Raw genomic sequence first — 15862 nt, 5'->3', positions numbered from 1 at the left:
CTAGGTACTGGCACTACCCCCTGTGCCAGCAAGAATCTAGAATCTTATTCACGGTAAAGGTGGAAGTGCCATCGATGAGTCGGGGTGGAGGTGGCCAAGGTTGGGGTCTTGAGAGGGGAGAACGGTGATAAGGTTTAAGAAGAGAAACGTGGAAGGTTGGGTGGATTCAAAGGGTAGGGGGGAGAGCAAGATGAAAGGTAACTGCAAACTGCGATTCTGCAAATGACCCGGAAAGGGCCGATAAAACGGGGTCCCAACCTGACAGAGGGTTGGCATAATGGAATGTTCTTGGTTGATAACCAGATGAACTGTCCACTTCGGAGCCTGGGAAAGGGTCTTCTGTGCTTGTCGGCTGCCCTCTTATAGTGATGTGAGGTTTTCAAAAGCGAGGCCCGGACCATTTTCCAGAGTTTTCAGAGAGAAGAAGCATATTGACGGACAGAAGGAATATCGGAATCAGGGCTGGTATTCGGGAGGAGTGAGGGTTGATACCCCAAGCAGCAGAGGAAGGGTGAGATGCCGGTGGAGGAGGAGTAGAGGGAGTTATGGGCGTATTCGGCCCAAGGTAGCAGAGAGGTCCAGATTCCTGGGATGCAGAAACGTAAGCTCGCAGGTAGGTTAAAAGCTCCTGGTTCGGACGCTCGGTCTGGCCGTTAGCTTTGGGATGGTAGCCAGTAGCGAGGGAGTTGGAGGTCCCTAGAGGCTTGCAGAAAGCTTTCCAAAAGCGGAACGTAAACTGAGGGCCTCTGTCAGAGACTATATCAGTCGGTATGCCGTGGAGTCTGAAGATCTGATGAACGAAAACGTCAGCCATCTCCTGGGCAGTGGGTAACGAGGTAAGGGGAACAAACTGGGTGGCTTTGGAAAATCTATCAACAACGACCAGAATGACAGACTTGCCTTTACTTAACGGGAGATCAGTAAGGAAATCCACGGCGACGTGAGACCAGGGACGCTTGGGGATAGGGAGAGGTTGATGGAGACCAGTTCTTTTGAGACGAGGTGTCTTGATCCTGGCACAAGTGGAACAAGCCTTAACATAGTTGGTGACGTCAGTCTTGAGGGAGGGCCACCAGAAGTGAGAGGAGATGACCTCGCTGGTGCGTCGATCCCCCGGATGTCTGGCAATGTGAGAGTCATGGCCCCAGCGGAGAATGTCGGAGCGGACCTGGTCAGCAACGAAAAGCTTATCCGGAGGGCACTGGGGGGGGAGTACAGGCTGGCTGGACAGTGAGCGTCGTACGAAGTTCTTAATGTTGCAGCGGATGGCGGCAATAATCTTATGGGGAGGGATAATGGGTTCAAGGGGTTTCTCAGAGTCAGGAGGATCATGCAGGCAGGAAAGGGCATCAGCCTTGACATTCTTAGAGCCAGGGGTGTAAGTGATGAGAGAGTCAAATCGGGTGAAGAACAGGGACCACCAGGCTTGAGTTGCCTTGCCGACTGGAGGTAGGTCAGATTCTTGAGATCGGTGAGGATGGTGAAGGGATGCAGAGCCCCCTCCAGCCAGTGTCTCCACTCTTCAAGAGCGAGTTTAATGGAAAGAAGCTCCCTGTCACCCACGTCGGAATTCATCTCGGTGGGAGACAATCTTTGGGAGAAAGGCACAGGGGTGAAGGGCGTTCCTGTCCCCATGATGTTGGGACAGGATAGTGCTGACTCTGTGAGCGGAGGCATCAACTTCCAGGACAAAAGGCAGAGAGGGGTCAGGGTGGTGGAACAGAAATGAAAAGGTGATGAAAGGCACTTCAGGTCAGCTTCAGGAGTCCATTTGCCACGCTTGGAGCCCTTGCGGTCAAAGAGATAATGGGGGCTGCGACAGAACTGAAGTCCCTAATGAAGTGACGTTAAAAATTGGCAAAACCCAGGAAGCGCTGAATCTGCTTCAACTTCTTGGGGGTGGGCCAGTCCCTTATGGCTTCCATCTTGGCAGGGTCCATCTCGACACCAAGTGGAGAAATGTCACCTAGGAATTGCACCCTAGACACATGAAAAAGGCAGTTCTCCAACTTGGCATATAGCTTGTCCTCAATGAGGCGGCAAAGGACCTCCCGGATTGGGTTGTGTGTTCTTGAGGGGTGCTGGAGAAGACCAAGATATCGTCCAGGTAGACCAGGACATGCCGATTTAATAATATCCCGAAAAATGTCATTCATAAAATTCTGAAAAACAGCCGAAGCGTTGGTGAGACCGAAGGGCATGATCTGGTTTTCGTAGTTGCCGTGAGTGGTAACGAAAGCAGTCTTGCATTTGTTGCCCATGCGGATGCGGATGAGGGTTGTAGGCACCACGTAGGTCAAATTTTGAGAAGATGGTGGTGGCCCGGACAGATTCTATGGCTGCGGGGATAAGAGGCAGAGGGTAGTGGTTCTGTACAGTAATTGCATTAAGCCTGTGGTAATCCACACATGGTCTTAAGGAGCCATCCTTTTTACCAACACCAAAAAAAAACTCGCACAGGCGGGGGAGGCCGAGGGGTGAATAAATTCTGATTTCAGAGAGTTCTGGATGTACGTTTCTAAGGCCTTGGATTCCTGTACTGAGAGAGGGTAGATGCATCCACTGGGAGGTAAGGTACCTGGATTTAGCTCGACAGGGCAGTCGTAAGGGCGATGTGGGGGGAGAGACAGTGCTTTCTGTTTACAAAATGCCAGATGAAGATTGGCATAAGCAGGAGGTATAGTGGATGGGATATCTTGAGACATCAGGGCGATTGGGAGTTTCTGGGAAAGTTGACAACAATGGGTAATGCAGCGAGGGCTCCAGGCAGTGATATCGCGGCAAGACCAGGAAATACGAGGATTGTGTACTTGCAACCAGGGAAAACGAAGAATAAGTGGAAGAGATGGGGAATGGATGAGGAGGTGCTGGATCTGTTCTTGGTGAGTAATACAAATATGCAGAGAGAGGTGGATTGTATGCCATTCCACCATTCCCAGAGAGAGGGAGGAGCTGTCGATGGACTGTATGCGGATGGGATGGGAGCCTGGCAGCAGGGGAATCCTTAGAGAGGTGGCGAGACCGGAGTCTAGAAAGTTGCCTGCAGCACCTGAATCAACAAAAGCCAAGATGAGTTCCTGAGAACTGCCCCAGGAAAGAGTAGCATGGAGGGAGAGCCCGGACGTGGAAGGACTGAGAGAACGGATACTGACCTTAGTAGGGGGATGGGTAGTGCGAGGAGGTTGTAGCTAGACAGGAGGCTTTCAGGTGTTTGGGAGCCCCATAATAAAGAGAGCATCCCTCAGAGACTCAGAGAGGGGAAGAGGGAGTAGCCGGAGTAGGAACAGGAGGAGTTTGGCTAGAGGCAGGGCAGAGCCCTACGTTGCTGCAGGTGGACGTCTAACTCTACGACCAGCGAAACAAAGCTATCCAGCGTGGGACAGACCCCTGTGGAATTGATGAATGAGGGCGTCCTGGTTCCAAGCAAGCTGGGAGGCCAGAACCCGAAAGTCTGTGATGTATTTCTGGAGAGGCTTTGCACCTTGTGATAGGACTGAAAGGCGAGAGGTGGTGAAATAGGACTGGGACTGTCTGAACTTGGTGGTCAACAGTGCTTGAAACTGTGAGATTTGAGGATTCCGGAGCATTCCTGGCAAGGAGACCCACAGCCCATTCCAGAGCCCGGCCAGAGTGGTAGGCTACCATAAAAGCGATCCGTTCTTTATCTGTGGGAAAGGAGTTTGGACGGAGATTATAAGACATCCAGCACTGCGTCGGGTAAGCCTGGCACATTCAGATTGCCATCGAATCGGTCTGGGGTGGGAGGAGGCAGAGGACTGTAGGAGGCTGCTGAAATGGGGGGCAGCATGGGGTTCTGGGGTGGCTGGGAAATGACAGGCTGGGGGGCAGACCCGGAGACAAGGTTAACCAATTGTTGAACGTTAGAGCTGAGCTGGTCCAGTGCCTGAGTGCCTCGCCAGCAGCGCCAAAGGAAAATTGGAGCCCGCGGGGTCCATCTTAAGGCTCACTGTTCTGTCACTGAAGTCACTAGGGACTTGTTGTAAAAAGGTGTTAGGACCCTATGCGGTCCTGAGAGAATAGGTGTCCAGAAATCCAAAGGGCTAAAGATGGAATACAAGGTCGGGTAGGTAGGCTAGGTCAGGTTTCCGGTAGTCAGGTTGTGAGGTATCCAAAAGACCCGAGACGAAACAAAGCCGGGGACGGAGCAGAGTCGGGTATCTGGTGGTCAGGTCTGTGAGGTATCCAAATTCAAAAGCTGCTTGACAGAAACGAAGACGTTGCCGAAGACAAAACGGAGTCAGAAGTCAGTTTAGTAAGGTACACCCACAAGAGAAAGGCTAAGATGATCTCAACAGTGAGCGAGGGCTGAGAGGAGAGAGAGAGGGTTTAAATGGGCGTGAGCAGTGCTACTTGCTTAACGACGGCGCAGGTGTCGACGCCAAGAGGTGCATGCGGGAGTGCGGTTCGTGACACTAAAGAACTGCCCCTTCCTGTCTGTATTAAACCTTGTTCACTCAGTTTAAACTAAGTGTAAAGTGCTATGAAGAAAGATGCATGAAGATACTCTCATTTTTATGAAAGCTATAGTTTTTTAGGTCTTTTAAACATTGTGTGCTCCTACAGTTTAAGGACGCAACGAATTTAAAGGCTCTACAGCTCAAGGGCAAAGTATCCTTAGATTTAGCCAAAGCTATTTGAATCAAATGGCTTTTTTATTCCTTTTTAGGAGCATATTTATAGCAAACAAATTAAGCCTAGGGACATTTTTTTACAGCAAGAAATTCAGTTTGTACAACTGAAACACATTTTGGAGTATTATCACAATGCTTTTGTGTTTTAATTAATCCAAGTATTTCTGGCTCCAGCATGCCAAACAACATGGTCTTTATCATCCCTGGAGGAACTGTATTAGAGAGATTTTACCTGCACTGCATCATGGAGAATCAGTATAGCTTCTGGGAAATAAATTTTTCCTGCATCAGAGTTTAACTCGTTCAGAGCACCGTAGACAAACACACACACCAGGGTCAGTTTTCCTGTAATCCAGTTTATATACCAGTATGTTTTGGAGTGCGAGAGGGAATCGTATCTCGCATATGGAGAAAACCCAAAGAACCCAGAAAGAACGTGCAAAGTCCACACACAGGATAGCAGGAATTGCACCTAGGGCCCCAGTGCTGCAAGATAGCAATGCTAACCACTTTGCCACAATTAGAAATGGATGGATATCTCATCTTTCTAGGTCAGAGGTTTGCGTGCATAATTTTAATGTTGAAAGCCACTGAGACATCTGGTACTACTGATGTGTTTATGAAAAAAAAACATACAAAAAGCATACTAACAACTGTGCCATCCTATTCCTTAGTTAATAGTTTTTTATAAACAATTAATATTGTTTGAAAATTATTTTGAATAATATTTTCTTTTTTTCTTTAGCTGTGTATTTAACTTATTTTCTGATTTAATGTATATTTGAACAATGAAAATATATTTTTACAAGACGTGGGGAAAAGTGCAATAATTTATTACAGTGCTAAATTTGATGTTATTGATTACTAATGGTAACACCTAACTTTTAATTTAGATGTATTTAAAACTGTGAACTAAGTGTAACAGCTTCCAGAAATACAATCGAGAATAGTTTTGCGGTGTATGTATAGATGAAACTTTTCTAAAATGTATATCAAAATTTATGACGATTAAAATCTATTATCTTTCCGCTTGTAATGTCATTAGAAAGTTCAATAAGTTCCTGCTTTGTCTTACAACGGTATCAGAAAGTAGTCTAAGTGTTGAGAAACCTGTTCTTAATGATAATCAAGCGACTTGGAAGTCAAAGAAAATGATTTTCGTTGTTTAATTTTAAACACTGTTATGAATGCAGATGCAATCGGTGCTTCACGGACATCGCGCAATACGGAGCTCCGCGTTTCCTCCCTCTCTCGGCGCCGCCTCCCCCTCTGACGCAGCGCAGTGGACGGCGCGCTGTTTTCAGAGCCTCTGATTGGGGGGGGGAAAAAAGACCTGCTGATGTGTTTTACATACCAGGAAGACCGGAGATAATTTATTCTCTTCGAAACGTGAGTTATTTTTTTATGAAATTTGTGTATTTTAAACATTTAATTAAGAAGTAAAAACCTTACAGCGTATAGAGTGTTTTTAAGCTGGTTATGAGGAAGTAAATCACTTGTTTTTTGCACATAAAAATAGTTTATTAACTATCGAAAGCTGTTTTTATAGCTTTTAAAGTCGTGCAATGTCTAAGCAGGAACACATTATTATATCTCGTTTTTTAATTTTTTTAAAATTGTTTGCCCAGCCTAATCTTAAAGACTCTACTTGTGAAACTCTTCTAAGCCTGTGCATAAAACTATTGTAGTGCTCTCGGGATCACGAGGGATCAGCGCCCTCGCCGCTGCCTCCTCAGGTCGGCCCCCCCACCGCTGGAAACTCGAACCCGAACCCGGACAATATGTTGTCACTCAACACGCACCCAGCCAGCTGAGCTAAAGGTAAATGTCCCGTCAGCTTGACGGCTGTGGTCCCTGCTTTTTACAGGGAAGGATGGTGCCGTCACTGCACTGGTAAGCCTGCTCGAACAACCTGCAATGGGAAAAAAAAAGAGAAATAATAAAGCAAGGAAAACGTGTGATATATGTAAAAAAAAACAATTTGCTCACATAATTTACTTCATTACCTCTGGCGGTTAAATGTTTTTTTTTTTCTGTTTGTTTCTTCTCTTGTACCTGTTTTTGATCCACTGGTTGTACTTGTATTTGTAAATTTTTTATAGGTATAATAAAAAATTTAAAAAACAAACAGAAAAAACAACCTGCAATGGTGGCAGTATGCGTTACTCTCCTCCGCTTAATTCGCCGTCCTCAGCGAAGGGCTATCCCTTCCCGCAATGTAGCGCTCTCGGGCTCCCGTGGGTGTGCGCCCTCCACCCTGTGGTACCGCTGTGTACATACAGTGCGAACATGTTGTGATATTTAGAAATATAAAGAATGTCAATATAATGCTATTAAGATTTGGTCTTTTAGTTTTTAAAAGAAATGTTTATTTGTTAAAAAAACTCATAGCAATTCCTAGGTTTGAAAACCCAACCTTGCACTTGTAAGTCAGTTACCTAAGCCATCACACCACAGACAGCATGGTGGTGAAACAGTCGTACACATCAATAGAAAGTGTTATAGTACTGTTTGTGCTACAGTACTTGAATTTAATTATTGTTATTAATTTTTTCCGCAACACAATTCCATATTATATTCCCTTTTAATCCAATTCTAAAAGTATGCTTTAGTTTACTCCAATAACAAGTGTATTTGCAGAAAAGGTTTAAACGATCACTTTTCAAAAAGTATATAAACGTACAGTAATATGGTCAGAAGGATCACGTAAAAATGTTTCTGAAATAACCACATATAAGACTTTGATGCTTACAATGTTTAGGGAGCAATGGAATACTGGTGTGTATTTTCTTTAAATTACCAATATTAGCAATATACAGTTACATGATGTTTATGTTCTTCAATTTATATTGTTTATGACCTTCAGATGCATTATGCTCCTTTTCTTTTTATGTTCATCTACTAGAATTTCCCTTCAGTTGTAAAATTCCTTATGAATATTTAATACTAAGTGGATTAAAATGTGCACAGTAAAGAGATTAAATGATTAAATCTTTTCACTGCCAACCAACGTACCGCGGTACGGTGCAGTGGCTTGTGCTTAGTTGTGTGTGGAATGGGTTTGTAATGTGGATTTCTAATGGCTGCATCTGTAGATGTGTTTTATTTTGATGTTCAATATAAATTTAAAGTAATCTGAATGCTGTGTGTTTTTGTTTTCTACTTGGGTTGTTTGGAGGTGGAGGCCAGATGTCTGTTTCCTGTGTTCCTGCACGTCTGCATGGAGTGCAGTGCAGATGTGAGAGGTGGTGTTCAATTTCCAAGATGAACATTTGTAGTTATAATGGAATGTGTCTGTTGCATTTTTATGTGCAATTTCAAAATTTGTAACAGCATATGATTTTGTGCATGTTGAAGAGGCCTCATTATGAGTAAATTTAGATATTTTTTTGTGCCAGTGTTTCAACTTTAGAATGTGTCTTGATGGAATGGAGGAGTGTTTAAAGCAGGAGTTTAAAAGCAAGTTAAAATTTGTGGTAGTTCAAATAAATGTGATCTTGTGTTTTGAGTAAGTTAATGTGTGAAATTACTTTTCATTCTCCTTTTATTAAGTTTAAAGAACTTTGAATATGTTTGAAAAATTGTTTGGAAGTTGTTTAGTAGTGTGATGGACAGCGTTCTCAATTGTAGATTGTATTTTCAAAACTTTGTAATCCAAGATTTTTTTTTAATTGTTTAATGCTCATTGTCAATGGTTTATTGTCACTTTGTGTTATAGTTTTAGCATTGTAATTTGAGCACAATAAAGTTGCTGGGTGTGCTCTTTCAGGGTATTAATGAATGAAAAGATGGTATGTTTTGTTGTACAATAGTTTTTTTTTAAGTTGTAGTGTTTAGTGATGTGGTTTAATTTTGTTAAATGATATGGGATGTTTATCCAAGTTATAGTTTGTTTGAAATTGATCAAGGTATGTAAATTGCAATGTTTAATATCCTTTCAGGTATTGAAGAGGCAGGTGGTGAGTAGTTGTAAATTCTCATTTTTGTTTGTGAATGTAAACTTGAAAGGGGTACTTTATGTTCACAAGCTACAGTATAATTAACTATTTTTATATCTCCAATTGAGTAATGTTTTTATTTAATATATCTACCTTTTAAGCTCTTGAATATTTAATATGCTGTCATATACAATCTGAAGTTTAGATTTTTTTAACTGGTAAAAGAATTCTTTAATTTTGATTGATTCATAATTGGGCATTTTATGGCGACAGTGTCACATTTATGCATTTATTTGGTGACGTTTTAAATGTTCAACACTGTAGTGTTGCCCCAAATTGTTGTAATTAAAAAAAGCTGTGGTAGTTGGCAGTTTCTGAATTTGTAATTATTGCTTGCATTGAGTGGTTGGATGTCTAGATGGGTTGTGTAAGTCTTGTTTAGCCATCAGAAACAGGAATGTGTTATAAACAATAGGGCTTTGCCAATTGTCCATTTTGAGGACATGTTTGGATAGAGTCTTGGTTAATTAGGCACAATTCTGAATTTATTCTGAGGGTTATAAAAATGCAGCCTTGGAACCAGTAGTCATTCTGTTTCTGGCTCTTGACCTGCAGCTGTGGTGGACAGAAGAGTGCTGAGAAGGGTGTTTTATTTTGATGTTGGGGGGAGGGGGGGGGGGTAATTAAAGGAAAGGTTGGAGGTGTTTTGATTATTTGTTTGAGTTTAGGAAGGTTTTTGTGTGTTGGATGGAAAGGTAGCTTATGTAGTTGAAACCATCTTTTTTTATAGATGGTTGAAATGTTCCACACAGTAGTGCTGTCCCACAATGGAGTATTTGTAAATGTGGTTGGTTCTACCAGACTCTGAGTCTTTAAGTAATCCCCTGCATTGGTAGTTTTGATGTTTGGGGGCAGTTTTGTAAAGTTGGTGTTGCATTTTTGTGCAATGTCATTTTGGGAAGGGTTTTGTAAGAAATAATGTTTTGTTTGTTTATTTTATAGTGTTTTCTATAATTTATTTTTTTAATTGAAATGTTTTCAGCTTTGGGTTATCTTTTATAAGGTGATCTTTGTAAATGGTTTTTCGCAAAGGCTGGTTGGATTTAAGTTGTCAGGTCCTGATTTTGTTTATTTGTATTGTCTGTTGTAAGCAATCAAGGAATTGGGACAATATGATTTTGGATGATTGGTTTTAAAAATAGATGGTAAATGTCCTTGACAAGAAGGTGGTATTGTAGATTTGGTTCAGTGTTTGGGGAAACTGAGATGGTTCTTTGGTTTGTGTAACTGCTTTTTGTTGTATATTTAATTTTAGATGGCATGTTAACATTTGGAGTAGTTTCATGGTGTTTTTTTAGACTGATGGAGTTAGTATTAGGGACTTTTTTGGTAACATGTGTTTTATGTATGGTATTTTTTTTGGTATGGTGAATGTAGTATTAGTGGTTGAGTGTTGCTGGTGGTGTGTTTTGTAGGTCTCATCTTTTTCAAGTGATTGGAATATTGAATGTGAGTATAATCTGATCTTGTGGGTTTTGGAATGGTTATTGAATGAAATTGGGTGCTAATGTGAAATTCATGTGTTCCACATGATGCAGTTGAGTTCATTTTTAAAATGGTTGTTCTTTGGCAACTTTAAAGGATAGTGTGAATATCGTTTTGAAAGTGAGGAGTTGTTTCTGGTTGGGTGCAATGAGCTTTTTTGATGAATGTGGTGCATTTTCTTTGAAGGGTTAGGAGTTTTTATTTGATTTTTTGATGGTTATATGAGTATTTTTAAACATGTTTAGGTTTTTGCTTGTTGAGTTTTTTTGCAATTTTAGGTGTTGGTGGAAATGTGTTTATTTTGTCTTTATAATATGAATGTTTGTGACAGAATTGTTTAGATTCACACTTTGAAATTGTGGAGGAAGGTATGCGGATTTTACAATGAGTGGTTGTGGATTCTGGGGTCGTGAATGATGTGGCTTTGTTGGATTCAGAGAGGAATTGAAGATTTCCTTTTTTCATTGTTTATAATGAGAGGTAGTTGTATATGATGAAGTTTTGTTAGGATTTGAGTGAGTAATGTATGAAGTTACTTTTTGTTTTGAAGTATTGTTTGCATTGTGTATGGTTTCTTTGACTGTTTTAACCTTTCACATCTTTTTGGGGGGTATTTGTATGTAAAGCTCTGTATGTATTTGGTTGTGTTTAATTATGCTTTTTTATGCTAGGAATTTATATTGATGGTTGCTTGTTTTTGTAAAACATTTTAATATAAGTGCGCTGCTTGTGTTCTTTTTGATTTGCGTGAAGTCAGTCTTAACTTTGTGAATAGTATGTTTTGTGTTGGAGTGTTATGTTGAAAATGTGCAATTTATGTTTTGAAATTTGATTTTTGTAATTTGAGTTGTTCAATTCAATGTAGAACTGAAGTTGAAGCATTTATTTAATTGTGGAGGTAATTTTTTTTAATGGGAGTCTGCACAATTACATTTGTTTAACAAGGGGTGACCTGTGGGAAGGGAGGTTTGGGGCTGGGTTTGTTTTGATGCTCAATATAAATTTAAATTAATCTGATTTGTTTAGTTTTTTGTACCTGGGTTGTTTGGTGATGGCTTGTTTTTCATTTTCTGTAAGTACTCATGGGGTCCTGTGCAGACAGGAGGTGGTGTCCATCTTCCAAGAGGGATGGTTTTAGTCATTTTTGTGGATTTTAAAATTGGAATGGAATCTATTTGTGTGCATAATGATGTGGTGTTGGTAGTGATTTGAGTGGATGTTTTTTGTGTGCTAGAGGTTTAATTTTGAGTTGTTTAAAATCAAAGCCAATAAATTGTGGTAGATTAAAGTAAATGTTTATTGTTTTGAGTAAGTTAAACATCACTGTGAGAAACATCAGTTTGTCTGTTATAATGTTTTGGATTGTAAAGTCTTTTATCCAAATGTGGTTTGTAAATTGTTTTGTAGTGTAATGGTCCATGTTTTGTTGTATATATTTGTAATGCAATAATTCAGACATTGTTTTGTTGCTAATGTTTGTTTTGTAATTTGAGTACAAGGTTTTTGGGTGTGCTCTTTTAAGGTTTGTATTGATGACTGAAGAGATGTGGCTGTTTTTTGTACCATGTAATTTGTTTGAAGTTTTATTTTTACTTAGCTGTGTTTTTTTATTTTGTAAAATTGAGGTATGTAGGTGTTTCATCTTTAATTGAAAATGATCAAATGTCCTTTGCAAGGTCCATCTACCTTTCTGGAATTGAAGAGGCAGGGGGTGAGTATTTTTTTTTGGGGTGGGGGGTGCTTGTAGTTGGGGTTCAGATTCTTTTCCAGATTGCAGATGTTTGTTTCACTAAGTTAACTTTGGGTAAAAGTTAGGAGTAATTGCAAGTAGAGCCTTGTATGTATTTGGCTATGTTTGTGTGAATAGTCTGGTTAGATTTTGTATTGCTATGTTACATTGGAAATTTGTATTTGTAATGGTTTGAAATTCTTTGTCTTGATTTTTGTCATCCAAAACAATGGACATGAACATGTTTTTTCAGATTGGAGGTAGTTTAGTTTTTACTTAATGGGAGACTTCACAATTACCTTTTTTGCAAGGGGTATTCTGTGGGAAGGAAGGTCTTGGATTTTGGTTGTGGGTTTGTTTTGAATTGAAGTATTTTATTTTGATTAATATAAATGTAAACTAATCTGCAATCTGTACTGTTTCATTGGGTACCTGCATGTCTGCGTGGAGTGTGGCCCAGATGTGGGAGGTGGTGTCCATCTTCCAAGAGGGATGTGTGTAGGCTCCTGAATTTTTTTTGTATTTTTATTTCCTGACTAATTGGAACAGAAGATGAAAATGGTGTGCGTTTTGAAGAGGTCATTGGGAGCAGCTTTCGAATGGATCTTTTTCCTCTGCCAGTGTTTCAACTTTAGACTTTCTACAACTGTATCATGTCTGGATGGACTTGAGGAGGCTGTTTGAAGTAGTAATGGAGTTTTTAAACAAGTAAATTGTGCCAAGTTAAGTAAATGTTCTGTGTATTGTTTTGAGTAAGTGAATGTGGGATCATTGTAACATGTGATGTGGTGTTTTGTTGGATTGTAAAGAACTTTATGATAATGGGGGGGAATGGTTTGTAAATTCTTTTGTCTTAAGGACCATTTCCTTAACTGTAAACTTTGTTTTTAATGTTTGTAATGTGATTTATTTGAAATAGTTTAATGTTCATGGAATGTTATGTAGTCATCTTTATGATTTGTAGTATTGTAATTTGAGCACAATAAAGTTTCTTGGTGTGCTCTTTGAGGATTTGTATTGATTGAAAAATGTGTGTATGTTTCTTATCCAATCTGATTGTTTTATGCTGTACTGTATTTTTAGTGATTTGAGAAATCATCTTTTGCATGTGTTTTTTTAATGAGCTAGAATGCAAGTTCTTTTTTTAAAGACTAGTGTTTGCTTAGGTTGTTGAAATGATGTAAATTGTTTAACATCGTTTCATAGCTTGAAGAGGCAGGGGGTAAGTACCTATTTTTTGTGTGGGTGGGTTAGGGCTAGTTTTTAGCTCAGTTGTTCTAGCTTGTGGTTGTTGTTGTTACCTTATGAGTTAACTTTACTTTTAATGCTAGAACCATAACACCATGTTCTGTATATTGTTTTGAGTAAGTGAAGGTGGGATCATTGTAGCATGTGATGTGGGGTTTTCTTGGATTGTAAAGAACTTGATTATGTTGGGGGGGAAAAGTGGTTTGTAAATCCTTTTGTATTAAGGATAATGTTTGTAGTGAAAGTTTCTTAATGTTTGTACTTCAATGTCTTTGAAATGGTGTAATGCTGTTTGAATATCAATTCTCATAATGTAGTTTGAGTATAAAAGTTTGTGTCTGGTTTTTGTTGATTCTTATGGTGACCAAAGATGTTATGTAATGTTGGTTTTAAGCTGCACTGTATTTTTAGTGATGTGAGAATGTTTTTGTTTGATATGTGCTAGTGTGCAGGATTATATTTTAAATTTCATTTTTTAATATGTTATGAATGTTATGTTGTATTTGTTTAGAATTGTAATTTGAGCACAATAAAGTTGCAGGGTGTGCTCTTTCAGGGTATTGATTGAAAACATGTGGGTACGGGGTAATTGATTGGAATGTGTTGGAATATTTTTGTATAGTGTTATTGTAATTTGTATTGTATTTATGGAGTTGGTTGTTTGGAAATTGTATTGGAATGTAAAAAAGTGAAAGTGATGTGAGCAGTTATCAGTTTTATGGATTCAAGAGGTAGGTGGTGAGTATTTGTTATTGGGGTTGAGTTAGTGCCTGTAATGTCAGGATGTTGGGGTAGATGTTTCCTTTTATTTTGGACCCAAGGGTTAAGTTAAGGGTTAAGTTAAGGGTTAAGTTAAGGGTTAAGTTAAGGGTTAAGTTAAGGGTTAAGTTAAGGGTTAAGTTAAGGGTTAAGTTAAGGGTTAAGTTAAGGGTTAAGTTAAGGGTTAAGTTAAGGGTTAAGTTAAGGGTTAAGTTAAGGGTTAAGTTAAGGGTTAAGTTAAGGGTTAAGTTAAGGGTTAAGTTAAGGGTTAAGTTAAGGGTTAAGTTAAGGGTTAAGTTAAGGGTTAAGTTAAGGGTTAAGTTAAGGGTTAAGTTAAGGGTTAAGTTAAGGGTTAAGTTAAGGGTTAAGTTAAGGGTTAAGTTAAGGGTTAAGTTAAGGGTTAAGTTAAGGGTTAAGTTAAGGGTTAAGTTAAGGGTTAAGTTAAGGGTTAAGTTAAGGGTTAAGTTAAGGGTTAAGTTAAGGGTTAAGTTAAGGGTTAAGTTAAGGGTTAAGTTAAGGGTTAAGTTAAGGGTTAAGTTAAGGGTTAAGTTAAGGGTTAAGTTAAGGGTTAAGTTAAGGGTTAAGTTAAGGGTTAAGTTAAGGGTTAAGTTAAGGGTTAAGTTAAGGGTTAAGTTAAGGGTTAAGTTAAGGGTTAAGTTAAGGGTTAAGTTAAGGGTTAAGTTAAGGGTTAAGTTAAGGGTTAAGTTAAGGGTTAAGTTAAGGGTTAAGTTAAGGGTTAAGTTAAGGGTTAAGTTAAGGGTTAAGTTAAGGGTTAAGTTAAGGGTTAAGTTAAGGGTTAAGTTAAGGGTTAAGTTAAGGGTTAAGTTAAGGGTTAAGTTAAGGGTTAAGTTAAGGGTTAAGTTAAGGGTTAAGTTAAGGGTTAAGTTAAGGGTTAAGTTAAGGGTTAAGTTAAGGGTTAAGTTAAGGGTTAAGTTAAGGGTTAAGTTAAGGGTTAAGTTAAGGGTTAAGTTAAGGGTTAAGTTAAGGGTTAAGTTAAGGGTTAGGGTTAGGGTTAGGGTTAGGGTTAGGGTTAGGGTTAGGGTTAGGGTTAGGGTTAGGGTTAGGGTTAGGGTTAGGGTTAGGGTTAGGGTTAGGGTTAGGGTTAGGGTTAGGGTTAGGGTTAGGGTTAGGGTTAGGGTTAGGGTTAGGGTTAGGGTTAGGGTTAGGGTTAGGGTTAGGGTTAGGGTTAGGGTTAGGGTTAGGGTTAGGGTTAGGGTTAGGGTTAGGGTTAGGGTTAGGGTTAGGGTTAGGGTTAGGGTTAGGGTTAGGGTTAGGGTTAGGGTTAGGGTTAGGGTTAGGGTTAGGGTTAGGGTTAGGGTTAGGGTTAGGGTTAGGGTTAGGGTTAGGGTTAGGGTTAGGGTTAGGGTTAGGGTTAGGGTTAGGGTTAGGGTTAGGGTTAGGGTTAGGGTTAGGGTTAGGGTTAGGGTTAGGGTTAGGGTTAGGGTTAGGGTTAGGGTTAGGGTTAGGGTTAGGGTTAGGGTTAGGGTTAGGGTTAGGGTTAGGGTTAGGGTTAGGGTTAGGGTTAGGGTTAGGGTTAGGGTTAGGGTTAGGGTTAGGGTTAGGGTTAGGGTTAGGGTTAGGGTTAGGGTTAGGGTTAGGGTTAGGGTTAGGGTTAGGGTTAGGGTTAGGGTTAGGGTTAGGGTTAGGGTTAGGGTTAGGGTTAGGGTTAGGGTTAGGGTTAGGGTTAGGGTTAGGGTTAGGGTTAGGGTTAGGGTTAGGGTTAGGGTTAGGGTTAGGGTTAGGGTTAGGGTTAGGGTTAGGGTTAGGGTTAGGGTTAGGGTTAGGGTTAGGGTTAGGGTTAGGGTTAGGGTTAGGGTTAGGGTTAGGGTTAGGGTTAGGGTTAGGGTTAGGGTTAGGGTTAGGGTTAGGGTTAGGGTTAGGGTTAGGGTTAGGGTTAGGGTTAGGGTTAGGGTTAGGGTTAGGGTTAGGGTTAGGGTTAGGGTTAGGGTTAGGGTTAGGGTTAGGGTTAGGGTTAGGGTTAGGGTTAGGGT

Source organism: Atractosteus spatula, unplaced genomic scaffold, assembly GCF_055471065.1.
Source record: "Atractosteus spatula isolate fAtrSpa1 unplaced genomic scaffold, fAtrSpa1.hap1 Scaffold_45, whole genome shotgun sequence".
In the NCBI taxonomy this organism is placed as follows: Eukaryota; Metazoa; Chordata; class Actinopteri; order Semionotiformes; family Lepisosteidae; genus Atractosteus; species Atractosteus spatula.
The sequence above is the reverse complement of the archived record's forward strand: the minus strand, read 5'-3'. Positions refer to the sequence as shown.